The sequence below is a fragment of the Aotus nancymaae genome, unplaced genomic scaffold, assembly GCF_030222135.1.
Source record: "Aotus nancymaae isolate 86718 unplaced genomic scaffold, 86718_ANA_hifiasm-v0.15.2.pri h1tg000046l, whole genome shotgun sequence".
NCBI lineage: Eukaryota > Metazoa > Chordata > Mammalia > Primates > Aotidae > Aotus > Aotus nancymaae.
This window is the reverse complement of record NW_026988460.1, coordinates 24,797,433-24,811,332: the sequence shown is the minus strand read 5'-3', so window position 1 is coordinate 24,811,332 and position 13,900 is coordinate 24,797,433.

The following is a 13,900-nucleotide window of genomic DNA, read 5'->3' as shown; positions in this document are numbered from 1 at the left end:
CGTCCACTCGGCCCCACCGGCTTCGCTTGGCCCCGCCCCCTCGCTCGGCTGTGCTCGGCCAGCGCGCTCACCCTCTTTGGCAGGTGGAACAACGCGGTATCTCCTGTTCACCCCGCTGGCCTCCGGTGGAGCTGTCTGCTCCATCTGGCTTAGCCCATTTCGGCCCACAGCGGTTTGCGTCGGGTACAAGTAGTCTCCATCGGGCCTGCTTCGCTCCCCAACTTCGGTCACCTACGAGGTCCACGCGTGCACCTGTCTCCCCTTCACCTACCCCACCGCTCTGGAGCAGCTCCGTTCGAAACGACCCATGAGGGGTCTTGCAAAGTCTTCCATCATCGCAGGCACCGCGCGGCCTGAGGAACGAACCGAGCTCCGTATCTTAACTTGGCGAAGCGTCTGGAGCCCCCACATTACAACTGGATGCCCTAGGGCAGCCCTCTCACATCTAAGTCTCAGTCTCCCCATTTGCAAAATGCAGCCGTTGCTAATTCTGCTCTTCCGGGTCCGGCGGGAGAATTAGGGGCCAGTGAGCACGTGTTGAGCGCCCTCTGTGTGTTAGGCAGAGGTCAAGGCCCTGCATATGGAGGCCCACACAGAAGATTAAACCTGCCTGTTTGCAAAAACGCCTGGCCCTCAGCCTTTTCCGCTGGCTGTGAGACTTTGAACAAGTGGTCTAGCCTCTCGAGCCGTTTCCCCTTCCTAAGATGAGCAGAGGTCCTTGACAAGCAAGAACTGTCCGTGTGTGCCTTGCTCTCCAGCCCCAGACATCTCACAGAGGCAGCACAGGTGTCTGTGTCCTGCACCATCCTTCAGAATGTTGGGTCGCAGTTAGGATGGCCTATTATAATGACCTTCTGCATGACTACAATTCATTCCACAAACCTCTGAGGGCCTGGAACACAATGCTGGGGAGACAGGGACAGTTGGGTACTTAAGTTGCAAGCTGCAGAAACTGACTTGGCCACTTTAAATAAAAACAATTTGTTGGAAGGATACTGGGGAGGTGGTGGAATAAGGGAAGCTTGAAGACAATATCCAATAAAGCAGAAGTTGGGCTACGTCAGGTGATCTTGGTGCCAAAACCCTCTGAACAGTCACCGCTGGACACTGCTGCTATGTGATGCCTTTTTGCTATCCCGGTTAAGTCTCCAGAGAGAGGTTCTGATTGGCTGGGTGTAGGTGTCAAGGACTTCTTCACATTGAACTAGGTCTTGAAGGATGAGTAGAAATTTGCTAAAAGGAGAAGGAAAGAACATTCCAGGTGGAAGGACCAGCATGTACAGGGCATGTACATCACCGGAAAGAAATCTCAGGGCCATCTTGGACTTATGCTTTCCTCAGTGTCCCAGGTGCTTTCCTGGTCATGTCATTCAGTGCTCAAAAGAACCCTATAAAAGGGATATGATTAATTTTTTGGAAGAAAATATTGTATTGTCTTTTATTAAAAGGCGAAGTGCTTTTATAAACCATTCAAGCTATATAGCAAAGTGTTGCCAAAATGGAGAGAGGAGAGCAATCACTACAAGCCATAGTGCCCCAAACCCCAGAACTAATATTAGGCAGCATCACTCCAGATGTTTTTCTAGGCATATATTTGGAAGGAGGGGTGGGAATGAAAGAAAGGAAGGGAGATGGAAGAAAGGAAGGGAGATGGAAGAAAGGAAGGGAGATGGAAGAGAGTGAGGATGGGGAGCAGGAGGGAAAGAAGAGAGGCAGGGTGCAAGGAAGGAAGGAAAGGAATTTTATTAAAACGAGATTATATTACATGTGCCAATTTAAAAAATAAAATATTTGGAGCATATTTCCAAATGAATTTAACAAAAGAAAAGGAAATTTGAGTGAAATAAAAGCAGTTGTTAACTTTACATATTTGATTTGTTACCAAAATGAGTATTTTTTACAAGATTCCCCCAGGTTTGTGGAGAACATTGAGATTAAGGGCCATTTCCTCCCTAAATTACATGTTTAAATCTTAGCATTTATTTTTCCCTGTTATGAAGAATGAGAAAGTTAAGTCCTTCACACTTTCTATCATGCCCACACCGAATTGCTGTTGGTTATTGATTTTATTTATTTATTCATTATTTTTTGGAAACAGTCTCGCTCTGTCTCCCAGGCTGGAGTGCAGTGGCACAGTCTCTGCTCACTGCAACCTCCACCCCCCAGGTTCAAGCAATTCTCCTGCTTCAGCCTCCTGAGTAGCTGGAATTACAGGCGCCCACGACAACATCCAGCTAATTTTTGTGTATTTTTTAGTAGAGACGCAGTTTCACCATGTTGGTCAGACTGGTCTTGAACTCCTGACTGCAAGTGATCTGCCTGGCACACCCTCCCAAAGTGCTGGGATTACAGGCAAGAGCCACCACACCCAGGAGGGCTATTGATTTTGTAATGCCAAGGTCTATAATATTCACAGACCTTGTAATATTCTGCCACCTCCCTTCCCTTGAATATTTAATCCTAGCTCTGGGTTGGTCTGTTAGCACTGCTCACCTATAGTCCCTTTCTTAGTTTCTTTCTTTCTTTTTTTTTGAGACAAAGTCTGGGTCTGTCATCTAAGCTGGAGTGCCAGTGGCATGATCTCAGCTCACTGCAACCTCTGCCTCCTGGGTTCAAGCAATTCTCATGTCTCAGCCTCCTGAGTAACTGGGATTACAGGCATGCGCTACCACGCCTGGCTAATTTTTTTGTTTTTTTGTAGAAATGAGGTTTCACCATGTTGGCCAGGCTGGTCTTGAACTCCTGGACTCAAGTGATCCGCCCGCCTTGGCCTTCCAAAGTGCTGGTATTACAGGCAAGAGCCACCATATCCCTTTCTGAGTTTCTTATTCAGATTTATCTCTTGGTTGGCATAGACCCACCTTATGGATAGGAACATGAAAACTTGTTCAAAGACACATTGCCCGTGGCACATCAGTGCAGAGCCAAGATTCTGACAAATATTTGCCTGACTCCAGAGGGAGAGCTCAGGAGACCCATGGCAGCTGTGAGATTTTGGACTTGGGTGTTGGCATCCAGGGAAGGAGGGAGTCACCTTCTCTTCTTGAACTTTCTGGGGCTGCCAGAGGAACCTGGTCAGGACTCGGGGCTAACTCTGCTTCAAGGGGTCAGATTAAGAGTTGAACAGGTTTCCCATAGTGCCTCTTGCCCAGCCCTAGAGATCTAAGGAGGGAATTAGTGATTCCTTCCCTAGAAGGTGGCTGATTCTCTTGGCCTAGATTTTTCTTGAGACTGAGCACTGAGAACAGAAAGTAGGACAATGAGAAGGCCCAATGCATCTGTTTTTCTTCCACTAGAAACAAAAATCTCCCAACCCAGAGGCCTAAACAATAAGAGATTTTTCTGTCACTTAAAAAAAAAGCCCAGAGGCAGGCTGTGAGGCTGCTACAGCAGCTCAACCATGCCATCATGTCCCAGGTTCCTTCTCATTTTCCATTCGACCATCCTTCTCAAGATGGCTGCCACAGGAAGGGGAAACTCAGGGGCTTCGGATTACATCTCCTTCAACAGAACAGAGTCATGGCTGCCCCTAGCTGCAAAGGATGCTGGGAGGTGTAATTTCTAAAGTCAGTCACAAGCCAGAAAGAAGTTTATTTTCAGGATAATTAAGATTTTTCACCACTTTTTAGTCTACAATAATGAAAACAACTACACTTAGTCATTTGCAGATACTCATTTGAAGTGCCATCTTAGGGACTAGGCACAGAGCTAGCTGACTTGTGTAAACTGGTGAAAGAAGGGCTTGTCCTATCCTCACCTGACTTACTTAGGGAATAGTCACTGTGTTCAAAGTACTTAATATCTATTACTTCATTTAATGTTCATAACACTACTGGGAAGTAAGTATTATTATCCCCATCCTACAGACCAGTAAACAGAAGCTCTGAGAGGCTAATGATCTACTCAAGGCTCCATAATTATATAATGGAACCAGAATTCAAACCCATGTTGAGCTAGTCCAGAGCTTCAGCCATTAATTATTCCATTCTAGTAGGTTCCATCCCTAGCTGTGTCTTAGAACCTCTCTGAAAGCTTTTTATATGCTCCACAGAGATTCTAATTTAAGTGGTTGGAGGTAGGGTCCAAGCATCAGTATGTTTGTAATTATCTTATTTAATCCACACAACTGGAGATGAAGGTATTTATCTTTCTATTTAAAATCAGGGAAACTAAGACCCAGAGATGTGGGCTCACTTGCCTAAAGTCACACAACAATTCCACAGTGGAACTAGGATATGTGTTCACATCCATCTTCTCCAAAGAGCTGTCCTTAGCTCCAGAAAAAGGCAGCCTCCCTAAAGCTGGGGAATATACTGGCCAATCCCTCTGCTCCAGCCCCAGAAGCCTCCCAGGGAATGTGCATGAGGGGCAGAGCGCCAGGTGGCAACTGAGTGATAAACAGACCAGGACGTGCCAGGATATGTGCCGGAAGCCCAGCCCACTGAAGGCAGAGGTGTGGCTGGGCTGGGGTGGGGGCCGGACGTGGGGATGCACTTTTTCCCCAGCACAACAAGCTGTGGGCTTCCTCCCTCCCAGCTGAGCCCTCCCTGATATGGCAGGCCCAGAATGGGTCACTAGCTAGGGACTGGAGGGCTGGCAGGCGGGCAGGGGCTCAGGGCCAGTCCCCAGAGGAAGTCACATGGCTGGGGGCACAGGCATGACCCAGGAATGGTGAGGGGAGGGAGATATTTCAGGCCCGAGAGGAAGGGCCCAGCCCATGAGATGAATCACCCAGGCCGGAGATTATCCTGAGGAAGACCTTGGGGCTGGAATGGCGATAAGTGCTCTCCTCCCGAGGTGACCAGGAGCCCACAGGAAGCTGGCCAGTGGCCGGTGAGGCAAAGTGTGGCTGGGAGCACACAGATGAGTCTCAGAGTGCCCACCAGCTCCAGGTGCTTTCCAGAAGGGATGTCTCAGTGGCTCTACAACACAAGGGGAAGCCCTGGAGACCAGTCACTTGCACAAGGTCACAGGGCCAGAGATCGGGTTTGGACTGGGAGTGTGCCTTTCTGTTTCCACAGCGTGTCTCCCCAAAGCAGGGAGCTAAGACTGCCACAGCCCTCCTGCTCCAGGGGCTTCCTGGGTGGACATGAAGCATCACAGATAAAATACCAGGCTTTAGACTCCAAATGGCAAACCAGGTGTCAGAGCTTATACTTGCTCCTGGATGAGGCACTAGACTTGTCCCAGCTTCTTATTACAGGAATGGGAAGTCAGGAGTCCAGAGGCTTACCCAGGACTCCAGAGCAGGCTGGACAGAGGCCAGTGGACCTGAGTACTGCCTCCCGGCCCACAGGTGATGATCTTCTGGATCTCTAAGTGTGGCCATCAGCATCACCATGGAACTTGTTAGAAATGCACATTTTGGGGTGCATTTCATTCAGCTCCAGATGGACTGAATGTGAACCTGGACAGTGGGCATCCCTCTGTGTGTTAACAAGTCCTACGGCAGGGGATTCTCATGCCAGCAAAACCCAAAATCCACACCCCCCACACCCCCACACCCCCACACACACATTCATCGGTTGGTATTTGGTATAAAATGGCCTCACACTGGTCTTTACCTCAAATTCAATTAAAACAGTCCCATCCACCTGATGGTCCATCCATGGGCTCACAAACCATGAGAGTGCACAGGTCTTTCAAAATCAACAGGAATTTGTTTCTCACACTTGAGGGATATGTGGGCTCCTTGAAAGGGGAAGTTGCTTGTACATTACTCGCCCCCGCAACACAACACAACAGTGGTTTAACTAATTTTTATTACACTATTGCTTAGGTATATACTATCATGAAACTAAGTGTAGGCTCTTATGCTATTAAAATCTGCAAGTTCCAGATGAAATATAAACTAACATCAATGCTACAAAACCTCACTTTTAAATGAGTGATAATTGACATATGCCAGAGAATGTTACTTTGCTAAAGTTGAGTGGCAGCTTGTAGCCTGACCATGGTGTCACCTGCCACCACGTGGGGCCCTTTAAATTTGGCGCCATGTATCACCCTCCATCATGAGATGAATCAACCTCCCATCCCCTTTCCCCTAGCCCTCCTACTCCTAACCCTTTCTTCACACAGGGCAGGGGCTTCAGTGCATTACTGCTTTCTTCTCCTGGGCTCCAAATCACAAAAGTGGTTTTCCTGGGAACCTTATGACCATAAGCAAAAATGCAAACTCAAACAGGAAAGGTAATTAGAGGACAGTTCTCAGTTATAATGAGGTCATCCTGATAGTCTGAAATATGAGGATGTTAGATTCATGTTAAAATAAAAAAAAAAAAGATCATTTTGAAATTCTCACTCTTGGAGCCCTGAGCATGCCTCTCTGAAACCTGGGAGTCCATAGACTCCTTCTGGAGAGACACAGACTTAGAGATAGCATGCCTTACCCCATTTCCGAGCTGGAGAAATCAAGGCCCGAACAGTGGGGACCCACTTTTCCCTTCTCTGATCCCTCTAACCTCTATCAGCTGATTTCTCACTGGTATGAGGAAGAAGTGTCCCAGTCACCATTGTACCCAAATGCAAGGGGCGCCCGTGGGATGAGTGAGCCGCTCTCCCTGAGAGAGGTTTGAGTACGTTGGCCACTGCTCAGTGGAGACGGGATAGACGTCTCTCCACCTCTTCCAGGAAGTCCAACTTGGGAGGCCTTGAGGGGGACCTGGGCATCTGTTTCATACCCAAGTAATTTAGATGCACATAGAAGTTTGAGAAACAGTGGCCCCAATGATCTTTAAGATTCCTTCTGGGCCAGGTGTGGTGACTCACGCCTGTAATCCCAGCACTTTGGGAGGCCAAGGCGGGCGGATCACGAGGTAAAGAGATTGAGACCATCCTGGCCAACATGGTGAAACCCCGGCTTTACTAAAAAAATACAAAAATTAGCCAGGCGTGGTGGTGCATGCCTGTAGACCAAGCTACTTAGGAGGCTGAGGCAGGAGAATCGCTTGAACCCAGGAGGTGGAGATTGCAGTGAGCCAAGATTGTGCTACTGCACTACAGCCTGGAGACAGAGTGAGACTCCGTCTCAAAAAAAAAAAAAAAAAAAAAAAAAGATTCCTACTGATCCTAGAGGGCTGGATTCCGATACATATCATTATCGCTATCATCATCAAATAACTATCATGTGTTGAGTGCATGCTATGTGTCAGATGCTCTGCTAAATGTGTTACATATATGATAGCTATAACCCTGAGGTGGCATTATTATTACCATCTCCACACAGATGAAGAAACAGGCTAAGGGAGGTTCATCACTTTCCTAAGGTTACACAGCGAGATGTTGAGCCGACACTCAAAGCTGGGTGTGTTGCCCCAGTGCCCTCAGCAGTATTTCACATCCAACTCTGTCCCTAGCTGACCATGTGCCTTGGGAGCCTCTCAGGCCTGCTTTGGGGCTGTCTCCCCACCTGTGGGATGGATTGTCTCTTTGCAGTCTCTTCCACAATCTTGTCCCCCAGATTCACAAACCGGTTGATGGTTCAGCAAGGGAGTCAATAGGATTTTGGCAGCAGGAGGAGAGAGATACCAATTTTCCAGCCCCAAGGCCCATGTTTCAGCTCATCCCAGTCAGAACCACCTTACCCGTTCTGCCCCCACCTCGAGTTCCCTTGATAACGCTGAGTCACCAGCCTGGGTGAGGCCCACCTCTTGCATAACAGTGGGCATTAGGAATGCTGGGATGGAGATGAAAGCTATGTGGGTGAAATCAGTGCAAAGGACCCTATTCTTGGCAGGGATGAGGAGATGTGGGATAAGACAAAAAGGGAATGGCGACACGTGTTAAGTGCCAGACACTCAGCTAGGTGCCCAGCTAGATCCTGGGTAAGCAACTTAACCCTTCAACATCTCAATTTTCTCTTCTGGAAAATGAGGTTGTTTTGGGGAGTGCATGGGAATCATCCAATTATTCATTTGTCTAAAAACTATTCATCGATGGCCGCCCATGTGCCAGGCATCTTTCTAGGAAATGCAGCCATTAGGTAACAAATATCCCTACTTTGTGGGGCTGACAGTGCAATGAGGAAGACAAACATGTCAACAAATAAAGATACAATGTAAAGTTGGGGTGGTACTGATAAATAAAGCCAGGGTAAGAGGTGGTCTAGAAAGTGCCATGAAAGGGCAGGGTACTCAGGGGCCACCCCCCTGGGGTAGCCATGTGAGAGGTGATATTTTGCTTGAATGAAGTAATGGGTGAAACATACAGCTATCTGGGAAAAGTGCTGCCAGTAGCAAAGAAATGTAAGGCATCCATCAGACAGCCTGCACATAGTAGGTCCTCAGTAAATCATGGATGCTATGACAGTGCAAAGAGAGAGGCCATTTCCTTATTTGAGCAGATGGATGGTCTCTGTGTTCCTGCTGCTCCCCAGCTATAGGAATGCAGTCTTCAGGCCCCAGCATTTTGCCCCGCCTGGTCTCATCCAGGGAGCGAGGACCTGTGGGCCAACAGCTGCAAGGCAGGAGGAAGAAGAGATTCCATCAGAGGCAGCACAGCCTCCCACCAGCCTGGCACACAGAGGGGGGCTCCCCAAGCAGACACCATGGTGCCAGTCACAGGGGGTTGAATGCTGGATAGCCACAAAATAATAGAGGCTGATCTCACTTGTGAAAACCCACATGGGACTGTGGGTTTATTACTATTATTTCTATCACAGCCCTGCTCTGACAATGTGGGTACCTTCCCATCAACAGGATGAAGCCTACAGTCCTTTACAATTGACACCCTAATGGCCTCTGCCACCTCCTTCCCAGCTCTTCTTTTTTCCAACTCCTCTGCTTTCCACGGGCTGATTACCCGGAGTCCTGTGAGCATCACTGAGTGTGCAGCTCTGGGTCCCCTGTGGAGGTGCTCATGTCAGGGATGGGGAGCAGACAAACACACAGGTAAGGCTGAGCCGGCATGGTGGCTGCTTGTGCAGGGGCCAGCGTAGGGGCTGTGAAGGTCAATATCCCCTTGGAGGAGTTGGTCAGGGATGGCTTCTGGGGGAGGCAAAATGAAGCTTCAAGGGTGTTTTTCATTGTTCAGTTCTCAGCACATGTCTGCTCTTCAGAGAGGCCTTCTCTGGTCACGCTACCCGAGGTTTCCCACCGAGCTGCTCTGTGTCATAACTCTGAATTTCATTTTCTTCTGAGCACTATTCCATATGAGAGTATTTCTTCCCTTCATCCATTCATTCAACAAAAATGATGCTCCCAGTACAGGGCTCCCAGCAGCTCCAAACACTTTAGTACTAAAAGCTTTGGCTATGGTTTGTGCTGCTGAAATTTTCTTCTAAGCATAAATGAAGAAAATGAAGGGATCAAACACAGGTGAAAGACTACAGTCTCACCCTGGGGACCTGTCATTGGAGACCACCTTAAACACAAACACCCTTTCTTGATCCGTGGCGGCACCAATGGTGGCAGTGGCCTCTCTCTTAATTTAATTTACAAGCATGTACGCAGCACTGGCTATGTTCCCAGTAATGTGATAAACTTGACATATAATATCTTAAACCTCAGAACAACCCAAGGAGGTAGAAACCATTACTGATCCCAGTTTACAAATAAACTGAGACAAGGAGGGATTTAAGTAACTTTCCCATGGTCACAGAGATAATAAATGGTGGAGCCAGAATGTGGACCCCTCTAGAGGCCTCACTGACAGCAGTGCCTGGTATACAGCAGGACTCCACATCCCTTAGTGATTATCGTTGCTGCTAGAGGTCTAAGCTGATCTCCTTCTGTATCCAGCAGGGGGCGACAAAGCACCTGGCTGACCGTGCACCTGCCCCAGGTATGATTGGCTTGGCTTAAAGAGTAACAGTACCTGCTGAAGAGATATCCTTCTCACTCCCTAATCCAGGCAGAGGGAGCTAAATGGAGAGAAAATTCTGGACTAGCATGACTCTGCCAAAGAAGAACTTTCTGCAAGGGGTCCTCCCATTGAAACAGTCATGAAACCGTTATTCACACTAGGTTCCAGGTTTGGGAATGAATCAAGTATAGTTCTCCCCTTGGGGGAGCTCCCAGTGAAGTGAAGGATTAAATGACCTGAACATTATTCGGCCCACAGAAATCCGAACAAGTTAAAAATAAACTGTTCTGGATCATGAAGCTACTGAGTAGCAGAGCTGGGATTCAAACTCAGACTTATTTGACCCAAAAGTCTGCATTCCTTTTACCAAACCATGGTCCTCAGTTGATGCAAGCCCTGTCCTGGGTGCTGGGGACAGAGATGAAGAATACAGCATCTTTCCCACAAGGAGATTATGTGCTGATGGAAGAGAGAGGGAAGTGAGTTCAGACAACATTCAGGGTGGGAAGGGCTCTGCCAGATCAGCACAAGACAGGTGGGAGCATAGAGGAAGAAATGCGTTAAAAAGTGGTCCCTTTGAAGATCATGTCCACTGTGTTCACGGCTGTACCCCAGCATTGAACCCGGCCAAGGGCCCAGCACAGTTTAATCCTCAACAAATGTTTGATGACTGAATGAATGAGGAAGAGACCAAGTGCCTAGGAGTAATGTAGATCAAGGAAGGCTTTTCAGATGAGTTGATATTTGGGTGGGATTTGGAGGATAAGTTAGGAGTTTACCAGGTAGAAAAGACACCTAAAGGCATTCTAGACACATGCAAAGGAATGGCAGGCTCTCTCAACTTTTTAAAAAATCACAACCCGCAACGTATACACATACACATCCAACACACACAGACACACACGAACACACACACACAGTTGGAACCTTACGCATAATGCCCTCTGTTATTTTCTGATCTATTTCTTTTGGTAAATGCTGGTGGCAACCCACTAATTTGTTGTGATACAGGCACAAGTGTTTGGGGAAAGCGGAGGCTGTAAAGGTAATTTTGAGTTAGACTATAAAGATCTCTCAATGGTAGGCTGATAAGATGGAACCCTTTTCAGTTCTGCCACTCCTTCCTCCCTGTGAAGCCAGACACTGCAAACTCCTTTTTCCTTCTCTGGCTCTCTGATGAACTACCTCTCTTTCAGGCTTGTCTTTGTTAACTCTAGTCATTCCATTTCCCCAGCTGGTTCTTTAAATCATGCTGAATTCCTGGGGCTCTGCACTGTGCCTTCCCCACTCATCTCTCTTGGTCTCCCAGGATATCCTCTCCATGCCTTGATTTGAATGTCTGCCCACTTCTACCTAGCTGGGAAGATCCAAGCCAGAAGTGACAGCCTCAAGCCTCTCCCCAAGCACCAGTCACCCTTCAGTGACCTACAGACACTTCAGACTCAGCATGCCCAAAACCAAGTTCCACTCCCTGAGACTTTCTGCTCCCCAGTTTCCCACTCTGTGTTTTTCTCACCAGCCACACTCTCACAGGACAGGACACTGTCCTGAAGGCCTTTTCCATCCTGTCCACCCTGCCTTCAAACTCATTCTCAAATCCACTCCCTTCTCTCCCCACCATCCGCCACCATCTTGTCCAGGCTGAGCCTTCTCTCTCACGGGTAACTGTTTGAGACCTCCTGACTTGCCCTCCTCTCTTGTCCCTTATGTTGGCTCCCATGACAGTCACATGAACCTTCTGAAACATAAACCTGATCATGTAACACCCCTACCCCCTTAATATGCCCTGTGTCCCTAGACTGCCCATTGGGCCTCTTCCCTGCACATCTCCTTCCACCCTTATTCCCTCGAATCCCCCAATCTCCAGGCATCTTGAACCTCCACGGTCCTGTTTCCTCTGGTTTCAAAAACTCTACTTGCTTAATACCAACTCATATTTTTAGCATCCCACTTTAGGAACACTTCCTCCAGGAAGCCTTCCCTGATCCACTGAGACTGGATGAGGAACTCCTCTGTGTTCCAACGGCCCTTTGTGTACCGCACATCTTGTGCCTAATACCTTCTTTCCTATTGGAGTGTCCCAAGTCTTCCCCCCACCTCCATTAGATGGGCAGCCTAATGGGACAGGGTGGGCTGGGTTATGAACAGATGCTGAAGTCAATATTCTCTAGGTTTGAAGCCCAACTCAGCCATGCACTGTCTGTGGGAATTTGACAATTTATTTAATCCCTCCCTGATTCACTTTCCTCATACTATCAAATAATGATGGCTGTGATAATCATATCAACAAGTGGAGCACCTATCTCTTGGCATTTTCAGGGTATTGAGTGAGTTGATATGCTGAGGCCACAAATGACAGTGCCTGGCATGTAATAGTGCTACCTACATATTTGATCATTAGATCAGTCCTCAGACGGGTTGCCCCAGGAGGGGCGCAGACTGGATTTATTTGATCTACTGATCTGCCTTGCCATATTCTTCCCTCCCATATTCCTTCTCTTCTTTCTCCTCCTTTTCTCTCGCCCCTCAATGCTTGCAGCACCTGCACTGACCTGCTGGTATGTGCCTAGCACCTGCCCTGACATCGGGTCACAAGTACACCCCAGCATTCATGACATGAATGAATCTTTGGTTTAGGAATGATGGTGAATGCAGAAAATAAAGGGCATATTTGAGAGATTCTTTGGAGGTAGACTGCTCAGAGCTTGTGCTGACTGCATCTGAGGGTACAAGAGGAGGAAAAGGAGGAGGGAGAATGCAGGAGGGAAGAACACGGCCATGAGAGACCTACTGGTTCCCTTACCAAACCCTTAGCTCCTCCAACCATCTGCAGATCATTACATGGCACCTCCATTCACCCAAATACTCCAGCCAACATCGGGTCACTTATCCTCTTTCTCTACTCCTGCCCCTCTCCCCTAAATGCTTTCAAGTCTTATCAGTGCACAGACCTTATGTCCAAGGTCCCCTTCTCCTCTCTGCGTCCCACTTCCACCCTTACCGTCCCAGTTACAATTGTTGTGTAACAAGCCCCCCCCCCAAAACTTAGTGGTGTAAAACAATCAATATATTCACAAGTTACAGGCTCAGGAACTTGGGCAGGGTACGCTGGGAATACTACACAGACACCGTCCACCACGCCTTAGCTTGGCAGACACAAAGCCAGCATGACATGATGGTGGGGGTACCTTTACCCACATTTCTGGCACCTGGGCAAGGTGACGCCAGTGCTGGACTCACCTGGGACTGTGACTGGATCATGCACAGGTGGCCCCCGCCTATATCTGGGCTTCCTCACAGCACGGTGGCCTCCAGGCCTCTTCCGCGGTGCTCAGGGCCCCAGCACCAGTGCTCCAGCCAACAAAACAAAGACTGCTGCATTCACTGTCTTCTATCATGAAGACTTGTAATTTTTGAGCATCACTTCTACTACACCTTATTAGTGGAAGCCATCACAAGCCCCACCCCAGATTCAAGCAGGAAGAGCACAGAGAACCCAGCTGTTCATGGGAGGAGGGTCAAATAATTTTGTGGTCATGTTCTAAAAGCACCGCCCTAACCCGAACCACCAATGTCTCACCTGGACCCCCGCTGTCATCTCCTCTCTGGTCTGCTTGACGGCGCACTTTACTGGCCTATCTCTATCCGTACACTGTACTCCCACAGGACAGCCACAGGGAGCTTCTGAACACACAAATTAGATGAGTCACCCCTTCTTCATCCCTCCAGTGCCTCCCAACTGAACACACCACTGAAATCCAGCCTCCTTGATGTGCCCACACAGCTTTGTGGATCTGTGTAGCCCCGTCTACTCCCTTCAAGCCCAGGCCTTCTCTCTCTCTCTATCACAGCCCAACATGTCCTCCCTGGGGCTCATGCCCACCTCTGAGCTTTTGCACCTGCTGGTCCCCTTCCTGCAGTGTTGGACCCTCGATGCTGTGTCCTTCAGGCCTCAGCTCAAATGCCACCCCCTCAGATCTAAATGTACACACCAACACCCAGTATTCCCTCTCCCATTCCCTGGCCCCAAGAGGAAAGACTCTTGCCTTTCTTATTCCTTGTATCCACAGTGCCCACAATCATGATTGGCACAGAA